Source organism: Ostrinia furnacalis, unplaced genomic scaffold, assembly GCF_004193835.3.
Source record: "Ostrinia furnacalis isolate ACB-3 unplaced genomic scaffold, ASM419383v2 OfSCF0932, whole genome shotgun sequence".
Lineage (NCBI taxonomy): Eukaryota > Metazoa > Arthropoda > Insecta > Lepidoptera > Crambidae > Ostrinia > Ostrinia furnacalis.
The window spans coordinates 83,388-96,617 of NW_021131171.1; positions in this window are offsets into that span (position 1 = coordinate 83,388).

Consider the following 13,230-nt stretch of genomic DNA (forward strand, 5'->3'; position numbering starts at 1 on the left):
AGAACTTATACATGACAAGGATGTTTGATGTGATAAACGTAGGTATTACTTATTTGCCTTTCATTATAATTAATGATTCTAATATCTATTAAAGTAATTAAAAAACTCGATCTGCTCTTTAATTACGAATTAATTGGAGCCTTTGGCCTACCGTCAACGAGGCAGACTAAACAAACTGATGTTGAATTTCTAAATCCGTTTTTCTTAGAGAATATTCTTGTTTTGTATATTAATAAGTCTTTAAAGATTTAATGAACAATCTAAAATAAGATTTGAATGACTGTTGAAAGTCAAATTTTGCCTATTTAATATTTATGGCGACATAGCTGAGAAAACTAATCCTTAAAGAGAAAACTGTTGAGTATCAAAAAGTTTAAGGCCTCGTTTCCACGGCAATCCAGTTTTGCGGGACCAGTAATGTAGGATCCCGTAAAACAGGACTGTCGTGTGTTTGATAAAATTCGAATTACAAATTCAAAAGAATCGTTTTTTTTTTGCGCGACACTGCAAATGGGATGTTCGTGTGAACGTTAATATTAAAACACGTATTTACTAAACTGGATCCTGCAGGAAACGGGATGACTACATGGGAACATGCCCTAAATCGTAGTACCTCAACAAGGCAATAGCAATGACACGCCACTCCATCAAAATTACCAAGACAGTCATTACGTGATTCAATCTGTGTAATGATCACGACCCTCCGACGTAAGTGGGAGTTGTTTACAGTAATAGGGTGATTCGAGCAGGGTTGTGTGGATTCATTGTTTCTGAAGACAACGCGGCCTTCGGGCGGACTTAATGCTTAACCCATTTTATTTCTATTGTAGTCAAATAGTAGGCGAGTTCGTAACTAGTGACCATTTCTTTTTATTCACACACCATTACCAAGCCTCAAACTATTTAAATATGTTTTTTTCTTTATTCGTTTCAGCCAAATGACGTCCACAGCCGGACAAAGGCCTCCCCAAGGTTTTTCAAAATGCACGGTCCTGCGCTGCCCGCATCCAGGCTCTTCCCGCGACCTTTACCAGATCGTCGTTCTACCTAGTAGAAGGCCTGCCCACGCTACGTCTTCTAGCCTGTGGTCGCCACTCGAGAACTTTTCTGCCCCAACGGCCATCGTCTCTACGAGCTAGCCTAGCTATGTGCCTCGCCCACTGCCACTTAATTTTAACAATTCTGCGAGCTATGTCATTCACTTTGGTTCTTCTGCCTCCTTTTCTTCATTAATAAAATCAATTTAAATAAATAAATAAATAAAATCATTTATTTGCCAGAATGACAATACGTTATGTTCGTGCTTCAACCCACAGGTGATCATACGAGTAAACGTATAATTTGGATCCCATTAAAGTGATTATTCAAATTGTTTCCAAGTTCAGAATAACCCTATCTATTTTTAGATACACGAGCTTTAAGTAAGTAGGTAATAATAGGCAAGAAAAATATTAGCGTACGTTATAAGTTAAGGCCGGGTAGCAGAGAAAATGGCGAAAATGAGGTTTTCATTTTTCATTTTTGAGGTACTAAACAGTAAAATTAAAGGCTAAGATTTTTATTGGGCATAGTTGAGGATATTTTCTAGGGCTATTAACTGATGGAAACACGATTTGATGAAGTTGACTCGATAGAATAAATTCCCAAAGTTACCTCTATTCGTTTTCTATTTATGGTTNCTTAATGATGTTGACATAGTATGTATGTACAATATTCATCATCATCATCATCATCATTTCAGCCACAGGACGTCCACTGCTGAACATAGGCCTCTCCCAATGCTTTCCATGTTGATCGATTGGTAGCGGCCTGCGTCCAGCGCTTCCCTGCTACTTTTACGATGTCGTCGGTCCACCTTGTAGGTGGACGTCACACGCTGCGTTTTCCGGTACGCGGCCTCCATTCCAGAACCTTCTGCCCCATCGGTACGTACAATATTACGATATTGTTATTCATACGCCCGTATTCACGTTGTCTATTTTTTGTCCCGCAACTTCTTGTTCATACTAAATACATATTAGAAAAAAATATAAAGGTGACCTAGGTATAACTTTATCGGACTTACTACAGACACAGACTTGCTTAAAAGGTAAAACGTATTGTGATGTTTCTTTCGTAGACTTATATTTTGTTTAATTCACAAACAAAACTTATCCCGTAGCAAAATAAAAGAAAGTATCGGAAAAGGTGTAGGCGACAAAGAGACATTCATAAACGTAGATTTCCAAAAAAGACTAAATAATATTTTTAGGCTAGCAATCCTTGACGAAAAAGAATTTGGAGATACGAGTAAACTAGCTGTTTTGTGCCCGCGACTTCGTACGCGTGACAATAAGTAGTTAGAGTAATATTTCCCGTTTTTGCAATATTTTTTTTATCGGCTGTAGGGCCCTAAAGCCTTCCTCGATAAATTATATCCAACACAATATTTTTTTTTTTAAATCGAACCAATAGTTCCTGAGATTATCTCATTCAAACAAACTCAACTTAATATTATTAGTATAGATAAAAATAAAGGCAAAAAGAGGGAAGTAATGATAAAAAAACCGAAATGGATACAAGAAAATAAATCAAGACGTATAAGGAGAAAAGGCAACTATTCTCTAAAACAATCAGCAAACAAAACAGAGTTCGGAGCAGCATCAATATTAATAGCCCCGGCACTAGCAGCGGGGAACAAAAGAAATTAATCACCGTAGACGACACTCGGAACCGGTTTTTACCGGAAAGCGTTTCCGTGTTCCCGCTTCCGGTATTAAGGGCAGTACCGGGACATCACCGATGCCATTTGTCTCCGTTCCGGGGATATTATTAGGAACAGTTTAACCTTTTTACGCTGGAACTATACTAAGAATTTCGATTTAAGTGGGCTCTCGAGGTAAAAAATGAAGAATACTCGTGGCTGTTAAAGTGTGAAGGTTGGTCGGGTAAGCTTCAAATCGTATTTCAAAGGCGAAAACCAATGGAATTTCTTCCCGGAAAAATGTGAATGTGGTCCTTCCTACATTTTCCTTTTTCATTATTTTAATTTTCTAGGTAACTTTTTATATCATCACTTTCATGAAAATACATCACACTGTTATGGAAAGTGAAAAATAAGATGCATAAAAACTTTCTTATTTTTATTTCCAAGTAAAGGCAGCCTTCTTTCTCCAAGGTCCATTTCATCTTGATTACTTATGATCTATCAAATTATGTAGTTCCAGTTATTTCGCTGCTATTTTTACTTTATTAAATACATGTTATAAATACAATAATTTCTTTGTAACAGACACGTGTTTTGTCGTCGAATCTTCCACCATTCATTATGGATTGTTAATTAATCACCACTTGAGACCAATTAGCAGTCCATGTTTTGATTTCAGCTGTGAAACGTGAGAACCGAGCGGATTAGTTTACACTGAAGGCTGATGTTTTATGGCTAAATTCATTATTTAATTTAGTTTGAAAGTTAATTTCAAAGATCTACATTTGATTTTGAGTAGTTACTTACCAAGAAAAAATCAAACATCAAAGTTTGTAAAACTTTGACATAGGTTATTTTATGGAATTCTAATAAAAAAATCAGAAAGCGAGCACCAAATCTAGACGCCATAGTCCCATAGTTTTGGACACACACAATTAGTCCAGTTTAGTGTGTGTGGAAAAAAAGCGATGCCTAACCATTCCTTCCATTGAATTTCGGTATTTATCACTAAAGTTGGTGAGAAGGTTGAAAGTCCAGTACTTTCAACCTTCNGTATGTACTCGATTTTACGCAACATTCATAACAACTTTTGTTCATAACTTTCGGGTTTCACAATTTTTCAACCTCTCATACAAAATGGCTGAACAACTGTTTAACTAACTTTTGGATTAGCCTGTTACCACTCTTAGGTTACTACGGTTTATGGGTAAACGTGAAAATGTATAATTTTAGCAATCTATTTGATTGTTATAAGTACATTCAAAAGCAAGAATAAGTAGAGAGAATACAGTAAACATCTACTTACATTTTCTTACAATAATATACTCTGTTAAATTACATAGGTAAACATAATTGAAGGCAACGTATATTGAGTAATGAGACTCAACAAGAGTCGAAAGTATCACAAATCATTTTAATGAGAGACCACTTGATGAGTTATTTAGATCCATTCGAGTATACTTTGAATGTGTATCAAATAAACAATGTAATAATGAAATACACAAAATTTGATGAAGCAGTCTCCCAACAAACTAGACGGTTTTTCTTGGCATAAAGCACAAGACAATTTTATGATATTGATACGTAACAAAGTGACAGGACTAAGAATGGGGCGGCGCTGTAGAATAGAGTACCAAAAATAGCAAAAAAAAACATCTGAAAACGCATGACAACTGTCCACGGTGGCGTAGCGTACTAGACCCGGAATTGTCACTATACGCTCGCATACAATGTTGGGTACGCAGCACTTCCTCTGCATCCACAGGGTTAGATACATTGTTCTGTAAATGAGCGGCAAACAAGCGTATGATGTCGAGTACGCGTCTTATACTAAGAGACAAGGAATGATTTCATACACCCTAAAGTATGAATAATCGCTGTCTCCTGAAACTTACAGCAACCCTTCAAGGAGCGCCTGAACTGAACGCTCGACTCGTTCGATGTCTCGACTGTTATTAGTTCCGACATAATTGGTCATTGATGTGTTTGCTCACTCAACTCGCAACTTAAATTAAATTGAGCAACGCTTAATGCTTAAATCTGGCTCAAGGCGAAATTGATAGGTTAAGGGAACTGATTAACGATTCTGCTTAAACGTTATACCTTCTAGTTAGGAAACTTGAGATGTAACTCCCATTGGGTTTTACATAAGGACGATGGATGGACGATTGGTAAGTTACGCCAAAACAGAGCTAAGGAAACACAGGTACAGTTTAGGAGTAATTTTAATAAGGTTCAACTTTAGTAACTAAATTAAGAGAACCTATCCAATTAATGCTCCAGTACCTTTTCTGAATATCTGCGTCATGTAACGCTCTTACAAAGAACGTATTCCACTTTGAGCACCCATTCAAATAGCACCTGGCCTATTCCACTTAGCACCTAAACACATTGAGAACAATTTTCAATTAGTTAAAAAGAGTAATAGACAAAATTCCGTCGCATTAATCTGTCACATGAGTGAAGGCTTAATGCTGATTGAATTTATTGTGCTTGTGAATCTTTAGAAAATATTTTTTTTCGTAAATAGCAGTTTCCTTTTTTCGTTCATATTTTATTAATTAGCTACGGTTATTTAAATAAAGTCTAAATTTATTAAATAAAGTCTATAATTTATTGTAATAGAAGATTAACTTGAAAATTCCCATTCCTCGTTCCCACCACCGCAACACCTGGGTCTAGATTTACTTGACCAATAAATCGACTAACAAAAAATATTTTTTATTCGTAGGAAAAGTCTTTCGACTTTTTATTTGGTATCCTCGAGATTCCAATGTGGAACATCTATTTCGCTTTTTCTGTTTTTTTTTTATTTATTTATCACTAGCTTTCCGCCCGCGGCTTCGCCCGCGTGGAATTTTGTCTGTCACAGAAAAACTTTATCGCGCGCGTCCCTGTTTCAAAAACCGGGATAAAAACTATCCTATGTTCTTTCCCGGGACTCAAACTATCTCTATGCCAAATTTCATCAAAATCGGTTGCGAGGTTTAAGCGGGAAAGCGTAACAGACAGACAGACAGACAGACAGACAGACAGACAGACAGACAGACAGACAGACAGAGTTACTTTCGCATTTATAATATTAGTTGGGAAGGGATTTTAGTCTTAAAAACACTTAGCACTATCTTGACCCCATGANGACATTTCGCGAAACCTACAGCAACCCTTCAAGGAGCGCCTGAACTGAACGCTCGACTCGTTCGACGTCTCGACTGTTATTAGTTCCGACATAATTGGTCATTGATGTGTTTGCTCACTCAACTCGCAACTTAAATTAAATTGAGCAACGCTTAATGCTTATATCTGGCTCAAGCCGAAATTGATAGGTTAAGGGAACTGATTAACGATTCTGCTTAAACGTTATACCTTCTAGTTAGGAAACTTGAGATGTAACTCCCATTGGGTTTTACATAAGGACGATGGACGATTAGTAAGTTAAGCCAAAACAGAGCTAAGGAAACACAGGTACTACAGTTTAGGAGTAATTTTAACAAAAAGGTTCAACTTTAGTAACTAAATTAAGAGGACCTATTAACATCAACCAATTAATTCTTCAGTACCTTTTCTGAATATCTGCGTCAGGTTACGCTCTTACAAAGGACGTATTTTACTACGAGCACCCGTTCAAATAGCACATGCACGAATAGCACTAGGCCTATTCCACTTAGCACCTAAACACATTGAGAACAATTTTCAATAGATAAAAAGAGTAATAGACAAAATTCAGTCGCATTAATCTGTCACATGAGTGAAGGCTTAATGCTGATTGAATTTATTGTGCTTGTGAATCTTTAGAAAAGATTGTTTTCGTTAATAGCAGTTTTTAGCTACGGTTATTTACGTAGAGAATAAAGTCTATAATTTATTGTAAAAGAAGATTAACTTGAAAATTCCCATTCCTCGTTCCCACCACCGCAACACCTGTGTCTGGATTTACTTGACCAATAAATCGACTAACAAAATATTTTTTATTCGTAGGAAAAGTCAAGTTCGACTTTTTATTTGTTAACCTCGAGATTCCAATGTGGAATATGTATTTCGCATTTTTCTTATTTTTTTATATCATTTTGAACATAATATTATTATTTAGTCTTTAAATACTTAGCACTTTAATCTTGACCCCATGACGATGTAAAAATGCATGATTGATGATTTTGTATTGATTTTTACAGTAATTTCATTATAGAAATCATAAATCGGTATACCTTTGAAAGCTTTAAGATAGATGTTTTGAACTTTGTAAGCTAATTTATTGTAATTTGGATAAGACGCATTGTTGATAAATATTGCCTTCTGCCAAATAATTAAATGAAATCTTATGTCCCAATGTAACGCAATTACGCACCAAAAATATTGTTCAAGTAAAAAGATTAGAACCCTCTTTAGGACATAATCCAATTTTTGGCGAGTGATTCTGAAATCTTCCTCGGATATCAGTTAATTTTGTCTCCACGTTCCAAATTGGACTTTATTTCGCGAACTTTTAAGAACAAATTGGTTCAAAGTCGATGATATAAATTTGTCAAGTTACCCTGAATTGAATTAACCACTTGGATGTCATTTCATTAACAAGCACAAAGGAACATCAAAAGTAAAGTTTTCACTTGTAAACTAATTAGAAAAGAAACTTAATTAGCTGCTTGAGGGCTGTTATCGCCCTTCAGGACTTTGTTTGTATAAGTAAAAGGAGATCAAGTGTTCCAAGGTAGTCTAGAATGTTTGCTATTAATTACTCTCATTATTCAGAACATCTGGCAAACTCTGCATCATGTTAATTACAATTTCTCATTTTCTTAACTTACATGCTCATAATTGTATACTAGAATCATCGTCATCACTCATTATCGAACACCATGGCCTCAAAAAAGTGAAAAATAACTGTTTATTACTACTTAACAAATTCACTGTGCCGCAGCAGTCTACAGGCAGATCTTTGATTTACAACGCCTTGAAAATGATAATAAAAATAGATCTTTAGCTAAACATTTTCAAATATACTCGTAGCTTCTTTCACAGCAATTGCCGAAAGTAGATTTTTACGCGCATTATTCCAACTGTAAGAAGTACTGGAAGAATCTCTCCAATCCCTTACGCTCCTCCACTCCCAACTGAATGGCGTGATCCAGTCACTGCTCGCCTTTAATAAACATGTCAGAACCACAGAACATGTCAAGTCTTATCTCCATTACCATACGACATGGCTGGACTAGTGGCGCCGCTGATTGTCGATAGCCCAACGCAAAATTATTAGATTATACTCAGCATCTCACATACCCTTAGATAAAGATAAAAAACAGTAAAATAAGGCTCCTAGTAATTGCAAATGATGAGGCCTTAATATCATTATTTGTTTAAATATCAAAAAAAGTGTCATCTAATTTTATGTACAACTAGCGGCCGCCCGCGACTTCGTACGCGTGGACCCCGTTTTACCCTTAGGGGTGAAGTTTCGAGTTTTTTAGGGTTTACCCGGAAATTATTCAAACTTTTCTCGCTGTAAAAACCATCCTTGGACTTCAACAAACATTTAAAAAAAAGAATTGGTAAAATTGGTCCAGGCGTTGTTGAGTTATGCGCTTACCAACACATTTTGCGATTCATTTTTATATTATAGATTTGTTGACTTCCAAAAAGCTTTTTTTTTTTAAAACCTGTATCAAGTTGTATAGTAAGTTTGTGAGTTTGTACTGTATAACATATATGTCCATGCATGCATCATGCATGGACTGAAGGTCAACTCGACAGTAACGCTATCGATAGTTAACATCACTTGAGTGGAAGTCTTAAAATGGCCCCCGCATCCGGGTGACACGATTAGGCGGGAAACAGACCGGAAATTGCAAAACCGCGCGACGGGGTGAAGCCACAGATTATATTTATAAATGTCAGGATGGATGTAATAAATCAAATTTGAGGATGTGTGATTACTGTACTTGGAGTCGTAGGAAACTTTATTTTGTAAATATTATTAAAATCCATGTTTATAACAGTCTGCCCAAAACAGTTGAACAGTTTAATATTTAAGCAGTTCAGTTAAAAAGCTGTATGTATTTCATTGACTAAAAAAGCAGTCTACTCTATTTAAATGGCGCAGTCCCATTCATAACTACGAGTAGGTATACTACATGCTTTTCGTTCGTTCTGTAAAAGCAGGAGAACGCCACACCAATCAAAGAAAGATAGGTACACAATCTCCACGTGGATGAGGAAATAAAAAGTACTACGTCAACATACAGCATTTTTGAATTGCAGAATAGGTTAGAAAAGAGGAAATGCTTACAAACCAGCAGAACAAAAACACGACTCCGCTAAAGTTCTAGAGTCAACAACTCTAAAACAGTCGATTGGATAAACAAACAAACAAGATGTTCAACTGTTTTGCTTTTAACTGTTTATAGTCGGTTCTCGCTGTAATGTGGACCATTTACAAGCGCGAGCATTCGGATAAACTTGCGGGATTTAACTAACGGTGTGGTAATAAAAGAAGGATTTTAGCATTGTTCGTTAAGTGACTCACGTTTTGCTATATTATAACGCTCAACAATTATTATGCTTTAATATTTTGTGTAAAGAAAATTATGACGATAATAAAGTCTGAAAAGTCTTTCAAGTTAACAAAAAATAATGTTCAAGAGATCAAAACCCTCAATCAAGCCTGTGCTTGAAATTTTATCGAGTCTTGAGCTTAGTTCTGCCCCCCTAGACAAAACGCACTTTTTGATCGAATCGAAAATCAAATCCGTCAAAACTCCATACAAAAAGGGGCTTTTCGACCACTTTTCGACTGGTTTGCGATTGTAATTTGCACTTTGTCTAGACCCACTGTATACGCAATTCTCAGCATCGATGTCATGAATCTCAAATGTTTTTTTCACTTTGCAATGAAACAAAAAAGTAATATGCAAATCATTTGGAATGTTTCAGCTAGATTACAGAAGATTCGGTGTCAATCTAAGCCTTATTTGTTTGTAAGAATAGTAAAATCTAAAATGCATTAACGCGAACTACTTATTCTATGAGAATGAGACCGATATTCGTGTTGTTAAATTAATTTATTATTCTCTAATTAATTATAGTTAGGCAAGTAGCGTTGTTTTGTGTAACATTTAAAGTTAAAATGAGGACTGTGCGGTTAAACTTGCAATATTTTGTTTAACATTTTGGAAGATGTAGATGTAATATTAAATGGTGTGTTCTACTCACGTTGTGCTCTCATCAACGAGGGAATATACCTTTATTTTTACGGATACCTAGTTAATATAAACGACGGGATATATTTTTCAGAAAAGTTATATGCTTAAAGCACTCAAAGAGATTGTAGGAAATAGTAAAACTACAATGTTGGCGGTCTTATCACTAAGATTTACTTCATTCCGAGAGCTGCAGTATGGCGCAGTCGTGCGATTTAACGTCGGTCCCATTTCAGGGGCTTACCGTTTGGCTTTGAATGGGACTATCAATGCTGGGTTCAGGTTAAAGGAGTTAGAGTTCTATTGAGTTATCTATTTCTGAAACGTTTATGCTTACAAAATGTATACCTACTGATTAATATCATAAAGCTTAATAAGGCTGGGTTGCACCACCTAACTTTAACTTTAACAAACGTCAAAAATCTATCAAACTCCATACAAAAAGCACCGATTATCGTTATAATGACGGTTAAAAATAGGTCCAAATTAAAAAAAAATGGTGCTGGATAAATGGACCATTTTTTATGGAAAAAGTCTATGCTATATACCATTACGCTACGACCTAGGAGGAGAGCATCCATGAAAAATGTTGCAGAAATCGTAAAATTATTTAAAGCTATTTTTACGCGTATAAAGTCACAAGCACAGATAGTATTAAAATTAAATAAACAGACATTGAAGCTCCGTAAATACATTCGTTATTCGATATAACATATTTATTTACTTAACCATGTTGATGCTCGTATCACCATCGATGCCCAATCCGGGTAAAGCACACATTCAAAAAAAGCTTCCTATATTCGCAAACGGTAAAAATAAGTCAAAGCAAACACCGCGCGACCTGGCAACGGAGCGAACACGTACGCACGATAAATATTTGTCGTCCAACAATCCGTAACGGCAAACAGACGGAGTAATAAAGTGTAGTATAGATAATAAAGATAGAGTCGGAACGGCGTGCGACATGAAATATGATGGCAGACTCTTCAGATTTCGGCTGCGAGATAGGAGAATGTGATAAAAATTTATTAAAATTCCAGATGTCAAGCTTATGTTAACACGTTGAGTGCGAAACCAGGTCTATAGACCTTGTGTACGTCTCGCTTACCGTGCGGCTAAGAAAATTATAGTCTTCCTTGTCGTGCGAAAGGCATAACTTCAATTGGGTCCGGTATAGGAAAGTGATGAATATATATCTATGATGTATTCTTAAAATAGAATGTAATGATGTACCTACCTTAATACCAGGTTTTTACACCTGGTACCGCACGGAAGTAATAAAATGTCTTCACAATGCGAAACCAGGTCGAAGCACCTTGTACCCTGCGCACCTGGTACCGCACCCCACGCTAGCTTCGTGCAGCCAGTGTTGTCTCGCATTCGTAAGAAACGCACATGTCGACATGGCGTCAAGAGATACAAACAAAATCAAAACTGCAAATTGATTATAATTTAATTTGCTACACGATTTATTGCTAATTTAAGTAATGTTTTTCGTGACAAACATTTGAATGTTATTAAATAATATGTTTTCTTTAAATATAGCTTATTTAAGTATTTATGCACGTATGTCTTATTTGTAAAATATTTAGACTAAATTATTAAAACATCTTTGTTTGTTACTTTTTTAAATTTTTATTAAAACTTAATTTAAACTATCGATATTTGTATTTCACATCCCTAGAATACCCACCAGACTTCCTTACTTCAGTGCGGCACAGGGTGCATAAGCCTTGTATTTTGAATATAGCTATAATTTTTATACTAAACAAGTTATTCACGAACGCCTTCAGGTGTATGTCAATAAATGCATTATTATTAATATTCAAAGAAAAAAAACACAATATCTATTAACATGAAGCCAAAAATAAAATTAATATATCTTAAATATTACAAGGTCTTTAAGCCTTGTGCCGCCACAATGTAAGTTTTAATACCAGGTTTACTGACCTTGTACCGAAGGAATGGAAAGTATTAGAAAGTTACTGCCGCAGCAAAGGTGTTAATAATACATTTTATTTTTATAATAAGAAATGAAGACGAAAAATTGAGACAAAAACCCCACACTTGGCAGTACTTGTACTACGTCGAGGACATTGTTTCAGGTAAAAATTCTCGTCCCCATCACTAACTTTAGCCCTTAGTGGTAGCTTTAGCCTTTAGCCCTTAGGTAAACGACGGATTTTAGAAAAAACTAAGAATATCTACTCTGTAACTATGGTGATAAAATATACGAATACCTTAGGTACTCTGAAAACTGTTACACGTTTCATTGGAGTCTGCGAATCCAATCTCCTTATATTTACTTATTGGCCAACACTGGCTCGTGTTTGATCGCCGATCCGAGGCAGGAGTAACCGTTTGCTTCATTACATTACGAGAAAGCGGGTACAGTCTGCTCCCAAAACAGAAACATATCGCAATGATGGAGCATTGTCGACAATATTAATTATCAAAAACATTCAAATCAGTCTGTCGGCAGTTTGGTGTAGTGGTTCTCGAAACGGACTACTATTCCGGAGTTAGCGGGTTCGATTCCCGCACAGTACAAACATTTGTGTGCATGAACATTATTTGTTTGTATTGGACTGGGTATTTTCTATGTATAATAAGTATGTATTTACAAAAAAAAAGTATTTAAGTATGTTTATTATATTATCCGTTGTCTAGTACCCATAGTACAAGCTTTGCTTAGTTTGGGTACTAGAAGCGCAGTGTAAAATGTCTAAGGATATTTATTATTATTATTTATTTATTATTATTAGTTGAGACAGTTTAAACATAAAACCATAACCGCATGGTATATAAACTAACTTTTGAAGTAAATGCCCTGGATTTTTTACCATTTCCAGCTGCTTTCTTATGGTTGTCGTTTACAACATTTCAATGCCTTTCACAGCACTAACATATGAATATGGTAGAGTTAAGTGGGATGTATAAAAGCACTATTTAAAAGTCAAATTACAAAAATTATCTGAAATTTGCAGCTAACTGTACGCAGGTCACTACACAGGTTTCCGGTAAATTGCTGAGACCACAATGGCTAAAAATAACATGGGAACAGGGACCGTGAAAATTTCCGCTAGCAAATGTTCTGTCTCGTAATATGGCATAGAGTCAGGGTATCTAACTAAAAATTAGATATAGGTAACCGGTAAAAGGTAGTAAAAGTTCATATTTATTTACACTAGTTTCTTTATATTTTTCTAGTTCTTCCCTTGGCTCAGCGTTTGATTAAGAATAAAGGTACAGGGACAGAAAGATTGTCATGGGCATCATTTTAGCATATTTTATAGCAGATACGTCCACCTGTGACTACTATACTGTGTAGCCGCGAGAGCTCTTTGGCGCGCT